We start from the raw sequence: 7,085 nt of genomic DNA, 5'->3' as shown, positions 1-7,085 counted from the left end.
CAGAAGCCAGGTGTGGCGGTATGACCTGTAATCCTAGTAACTTGGGAGGCTGAGGCGGGAGGATCACTGGAGCCCAGGAGTTTGAGCTTGCCATGAGCTATAATGATGCCCCTGTACGCTAGCCCAGGAGACACAGCAAGGCCCTGTCTCAAAAGATAAACAATAAAAAAATAAAACTGAACAGATAAAACTTGACTGTACTCGCCAAAGAGCTGTAACTACTTTCATTTTTGAAATAATGGATTTTGAAGAAAATGATGGCTGGGTTGCTGCTGAAACACATAGTATTCATGATACAGTGTTGAGCTAGTCTGTGAGTCAGATTTTAATAAACAAAATATTCAAGACAAAAATTGCAAAATAGGAAAATGCCTAGGACTTTGGGTAAAGTATGGATTTAGAGAATCTGGAACATGTCACTGTGTAATTGGTCTATATGAACATCAAAAAATTGTTTTTGATTTTCACTTTTGCCAAGGGGTTATATCATACAGTTTTCCAAAGGACAAGTAATTTCTGTTTGCCAGTCAGTATCATCTGAGTAACAGCAGCAGGCAGAAACACTGTAATAAGTGCTCTGGAGAATAATACGAAAAATAGAAAAGCCTGTGCCTTTACTGAAGAAGTTTAAGACCTCCATGGCCAAGCGAATATATGGACAAAAATTCACATAGAAAAAAAAAAAAATTAAAGGATTGTTAGTGTACTGAAAATTGTGTGCAAATGGAGTAGGTTTCATAGACAATGTTTTGGTTGAAAAACTTTATCACCATTTGTTTTAGTCCTTTAACATATTTCTTAATTTCATGACTTCTTTTTATTTCCGAGCATGGTTTGGAATGGAATGTGCATGGTTTAAAATGGAATTTTAAATCAACAGACCTGAGCTTGAATCTTGGGCCTACCATATACTATAGAGTTACATAATTATGTGTGTATGCATCTGTTAACGTTCCTTAAATCGAGGCCCTTAATCAGAACACAACACCTTATCATTTCATGAGAAAAAAATTCAATCATCTAACAACCAATTGGCCCTTTAATCTCTACCTTCCTGATACTAAACACACATGTACAAACACTCATCTCTGATTTCATCCATACTTCCCAGTATTGGCTTTAGGGTTCTATACTGTAGCCAGGTATAATAAAATTAGCAACAGAGTATGAACTCTTTGAGGACAGTAATTCAGTCTTTTCATTCTATATCCCCAGGACCTAGAACAATGTGAAAGACATAGTAGGTGTTGAACATACATTTGTTGACTTATTTAGAAATAGAAAACCTAGAATGAATGCCAAGGCTTGTTCTTAGTTAACTGTCAAGCTCTTACCTCTTCTCTGAGAATCTATTTAGAACATCAGAATTTAGAGTAGGGGTAAATTTTCTATTGGTATAATGAGGGACTGGGGCAAAATAAATTTGTCCAAGTTATTTTGCAGTGCAATTAGAGGAAAATGATTTCTTTCTCCTCCACACCTCTGTGACATATCATTGTTCATCCTTCCTTGTTATGAATGTTTCTTCCATCTTTGGACTGTAAGCTTCTGGGGTGCAGGGTTTTGATCTGAACATGGATTGTATTTTCTGTAACACCTGCCTATTGTCTTAAATATACAAGACACCGAATTTTTTTTGTGAGTATTTGGATAGACAACAGAGCTTGTCTGTGTTGCAGAAAGTACCCAAGCCACGCATGAAACTTTGTCAGCCTCTTTGTTGGAGCTTGTCATTCTTTAATGTCTCACTCATGGCCTTGGGTTTGAGCCAGGGGCCCCTCTCAGCCCTATAAATATTGGGACCTTGCCTTTTCTTTATTCTTCTTACTCTTTAGCCTACAGCAAGTAGGGCAGCATAGGTAAGATTTCTTTCACTGTGTTCTCTAGCATTTACAGAAAATGCTTTTATGATAAGGTTTTTTCCTTATAAAAAACTTAATTTCCCATCCCCGAGGCAGAAGGAAACCAGGTAGAAGAGAGGCCGGGAACTGAGCCAGAAAGAGATTGGGGACACCTCCCAGCACTTCCCAGCAATGCTGGGGCTGGGCTCTTTTTATCCTTTTGGATAAGCTACAAATGATCAAAATGCCTGCAGGCATCATAAGCCAGATTTGCATGTTGGCTTGGATTATTAAAAGCTGTTTCCATCAGCAAATCCGTATTCAAGCCATTGGTAGTCTTCCGGTGAAAGTAATCTTCCTGTCATTTGGTTAATTAATAAGTGTGTATGTGTGCTTATGAAGTTGCAGAAAATGGTTTCAGAAGCCACGAGATGAGGGCTTGGGGGCAAGGGAAAGGTTTAACCAAATCATTTTCCATGTGTAGTGGTCAGTTAGGCTGCTATGTGCAGTGTATCCCAAACAGGCCCGGTCCTAAGGCTCATTCAGGGTACAGATTCTCAGGGTTTTCCCCTAGAGATCTGATTCAGGAGTTCTGGGGTGGAGCCTGGAGTCTGGATGTTTGACAAGTACCCCAGGTGACTCTGATGATGGGCTAATTGTGAGAAAACCTGCCGTATGCCTTAGCTACGTGTCTCAAGAATGCAGCTTCCAGTAGTAATGCTAGTGAGCTCGTGACACGTGGAGGCCAGGACAGCAACAGTGCAGTGTGCTCCGTGTCACAGGGAGTGTCTCATCTGTTGAGAAATAGGAGCTTGCTATTTTTTCCCTTTTGACATTTGCTGATCTGCACCCTGTCATTTGAAGATAGAAAAAAGTAGGTGAATTTTACATAAATTATTTGATGACTGTATCAGAAACTTTCAGCAACATGGAAGAAATTCATCTGTGATATCCCTGCCCCAGGTTTCAGATTAAGATTTGGCTATGCTAACCTGTAGGGTGGTGTCCTGCTAAAGTATTTTGGCTACTCTAATGAATAGCCAACATTTATTAAGTGTTACTATGTTCAAGGACTTTGCTAAGCCAATGAATCATGCCGCTTGAGTTTCACAACCTCCCAGAGATGTGGTATTATGATGGCATGGGTAATGGAAGCACAGAGAGGCTAAGCCACTGCCTGAGGTTGCACAGCTGGCTGGTATGGTGGTTATCTAGTTCCTAACTCTTCTCTTCCCTATTACCCCCTTCATTGTCTGCTGGGAGGGAATCTCCAATAGTTGATTTGTGTGTTCCCCTGGGAGTCATCTTAATTGCTGTCTTATACGAAGTGTACCTCTGTCTCATTTTTTTTGTTAATAATAGTATCTGATATTGGTCTATATTTTACAGTTTACAAAGTACATTAAAATGTGACATTTTTTGTTACTTCCTCACAACAATCCTGAGAAACAAGTTTTGTCTCCATTTTATAAATGACAAAACTGAGTTTTCAAAAGTTAATGGCTTGGCCACGGTTGCAGTTAGATCTTTTACCTTTTTGTCTCTTTAAAAAAAATTATTTAAGTTTTTTGGGGGAGGTGATAGATACCTCCCCACATTCCCCAAGATGGCTCCCAATTCAAACGGCACAATGGGTACATGCTCCAGGTAATTTCGTCTTCACAGCAATACCTGTTTCACAGCTGAGAAAACTGAGCCATCAGAGTGGGTCAAATATTAATAACTTGCCCAACATTACACGTGGGTGGTAAATCGAGACCCAGGATTCAGAGCCCGGAGCAGCATGATTCCAAAGCTCTCCCCAGGGCGCGGTGACTCTAGGATGTTTCCCTAAGGTCCGCAATGATCAAGGATGCTACTTCTCACAGAGGTGTAAGAACAGCGTTATTGCCCCTCCCCCTTGGGAAAAAGAATTCTCCGTTATGATCCTGCATAGTGACAGCTGAACAGACATATTTGGAGTGTCAGTGCCTGAAGGAGGTGGGTAGAGGTGGCGAAAAAAGATTTGACAAAACAGGAGCCCCACCGTTTTATCTAGAGGAATAAGTGGCTATAGTCTTTCAAAATATTAAGATACTTGGCTAATCAAAGTAGGCCTTTCCAGTGAAACCAGGGCTCAAAGCCAGCTCTGCCAAAGCCAATCTTGTGGTTTTCCCAATACTCTGTAGCGCTCTCTTCCAGCGGAGCTGTGAGTAGCATTAAATCTGTAGTTTTCACTGTAGGATTGTGAAGAAGAGATGACATAACCTAGAACAGGTCCTGGTTCCCAATACCTGTCCCCTCAGTCACATGAGTTTGTGTTGGAAGTAGGTTTTTCTTCTATTTTGGCCAAAGGTGCTTTTTTCCTCCTGTTCATAGCTATGCTTATAAACATTTGATGACTTAAGGCAAAGCACTGTTCTTCATTTGCATTGTCTTCATTGTTGTGGAATTGAGTCCTTGGATGACTGTTTTGGCTTGAGGTGACCTATCACATTAATGTCACCTCTTCCTTGGCCACCCTACGTTGGTCCCTACCAAGTTCCTTATTTATTATGTTATCCCTGCCCTTGTGAATTTTGTTCAAAGCCCTGAGCATGATTGGCACTGGCACATTTATTTGCTTATTTGCTTGAGGTCGTCTATCTGCCCCTTAGATAAGATGGTAAGAGAATGTGTTTATTTGGTGTTTATCCAGCACTTACCACAGTGCCTGGCACATAGTTGGCCTAAAAGGTACCAGTGGAATGAATAGATTTTACCAATGTAATGACACAAGTTCAGCTTACAGTATTTGTCAGTTGGTTTGACTCTAGTTTTCTCTGTTTAGATGCTTTCTTTGACCTCTAACCCAAAGCAAGATGGAATATGAGGAAAGAGCAATATCTCATGTTCTAGTGCTGTAGTCAGGAATCCTGTAGCCCTTTCCTTTATTAAGGATGAAACTTGCTATTGACAGGAGACAGTGGTGGTTCTAAAATACCCTGCTGGTTGGGAACGACTAGGATACACAACAGCCTCATGTCAGTACCAGACACTGCAATTCTAATAATCATTCATAATTACATCATAGCTCTTTATTAAAATGAACTAATTAATCATTATTCTGGGCCTTAGCTGTCACTGCTTTATTTTGAAAACTTATTTTTCTTCTTCTGGTGGGCCAGAAAAGATCCTGTATAATCATGAAGATCTTCCTTCTGGATATATCATTTCTCGTAAAATCTTAATTTTGCCTGGAGGCTCTTCATACGAAGCCAGGCCACACCAGGCCCTGCTTAATGTGCAGGGGCTGGGCCCACTGCGGAGTATTTATAGTCAGTGCTTCTTGCAGTCTCACTTCATTCTCTAAGTAATAAGAAGACTGGAAAGGATTTGCTAAGTTGATTTAATAAGTTCTGCCCTTGTTTGGCCTATGATGTCAGCTGCTTTCTGGAAGTATCCATGTCTGCATCACCCTAAAGTGTCTTGTAAAATACATTACCTATTCTAGGCTCCTGGTCAGAACTTCTTGATTGAATAAATAATGTGGCCCTGGTATTCTTACTTATCATTCAGTCTGTTTAGCTTTAAGCTCAACATTCTCACATTTATTTATCTAATTGCAATAATATATATGTATATTAAAAATAATAAGCAGTCTTATTATTTTAGAGCCTACTTAGAGATCTAGTTGGAATCATCAACCAAGGAGACAACCCTTTGCAATAAATTTTGTCATTTTCTATGAAATATCTGAGAGAAGCAGCTTATGAGATACACCTGTATATGCTGTGTTCATATGAAATCCACTTTTGATTCAGTTGGGTTAGCAACTTGGAAACATATCACTGCACTAGTATTTCATCCTCTGTTTTCTTGTTTATTTGGAGATCGTTTTTAATAGGCAATCTCAAAGAAGAAAGGCCCCTGAAAAGGCAATCATGGTGTCATGTTGGTGTGCAGAGATGGGGAGAGTACACGGTCCCTCAGTTTGCTTTGGGTTTTCTCTATTTGTTTTGGATTTCAAGGAAGAGAAACTCAGGAAAACTCAAATAGAAAGGAGTTTATGTGAAGGGTTGAAGGATGGATATATAGGGAGCGTCCCACTGCAAGGAGGAGAGCTGTTACTCTTGGGAATAAGAAAATCGTCGGGCAGATCTGCTGAGTCTCCTCGTCTGTCTGAGTGGCATGGCCTCTGCCTCAGTCTCTCTCTTTCATCCACTTTGTTTTTTCTTGACCAGATGTCTCTGCTCACTCAGTCACTTCTTCTACATGTCCCCACGTAGCTTCCTGCAATAGTCACCTCAGCCTCAAATGGCTGACTGGACTTGGTCTCAGCATTTTTAGTGCAAATTTCCAGAAGAGTCTGACTGGTCTGGCTCTTCCCTGGTGTCTGTGCTTGTTCAGGCAGCATTGGGCGGGGCTTGCGGCTTCTGGAACTAACTTGGGGCCACCTTTCAGGAGGGCCTGGGGTGGAGGCAGATTCTCTCTGGAAAATACGAGAGCAGAGAGGCAAAGGTCATCATAGCTAGATTCCCTTTTATTTTTTTATTGTGATATCAAAATTATAAATTGTGAAAAAATATGGAACACTTCACGAATTTTCATGTCATCCTTGCGCAGGGGCCATGCTAATCTTCTCTGTATCGTTCCAATTTTAGTATATGTGCTGCCGAAGCGAGCACGCTAGAATCCCTTTTAAAGTAAGTTGTTCGTCATCAAATGTCCTTGATCATTTTAGTAATTTCTGGTCTTTGATGATTTGTATTTGAAGAGGGTGTTGCAGATTATGTGGAATGTTTACATACAGTATCTCATTTACTCCTGGGAGCATTGCAGTGGGATGTATATCCTTAATCCTGATTTGGTAGGCCAGGAAATAGGCTCAGATGTGTGAGTTGAATCTCTCAGGGCAATACCACCATAGGTGGCAGAGATGGGATTCAAATTCCCTGGTTATTCTAACAGCTGCGTAGATATTTCTAACCCAGACTCATATTCATATATGTGCAGTCAGGCAGGCAGGTCACTAGAGATGTTGTTTTTTAAATTGATCTTGCAGCTGGTAACAGACAACTTTGAGAAAAGAGATGTTAGAACCAGAGCTGATAATCGACCACGTGAACTCTAGACCTCATTCTGATGGGCCAGGGGACACTTATATTGCCTAACACCTGAACCTTACTGGCTATTACATTTCAAATATCATTCCTGATTAGAGTTTCTTTCCCCATTCTTTTTGGAATTTTTATTTTATCAACCTGCTGGGAGGTCCATACAGTT

General features: G+C 40.5%; 1 non-coding gene across 1 annotated transcript; it reads right to left on the bottom strand.

Annotated features, from left to right (window-relative positions):
* Positions 1 to 6,380: 6,380 nt before the first annotated feature.
* On the bottom strand, positions 6,381 to 6,487 carry LOC142875745 (U6 spliceosomal RNA). Its single transcript, XR_012923040.1, has one exon. It is a non-coding gene; the product is annotated as a U6 spliceosomal RNA (small nuclear RNA).
* Positions 6,488 to 7,085: the final 598 nt, after the last annotated feature.

The sequence above is a fragment of the Microcebus murinus genome, chromosome 14 (assembly GCF_040939455.1).
Source record: "Microcebus murinus isolate Inina chromosome 14, M.murinus_Inina_mat1.0, whole genome shotgun sequence".
NCBI lineage: Eukaryota > Metazoa > Chordata > Mammalia > Primates > Cheirogaleidae > Microcebus > Microcebus murinus.
The sequence above is the reverse complement of the archived record's forward strand: the minus strand, read 5'-3'. Positions and strand labels throughout refer to the sequence as shown.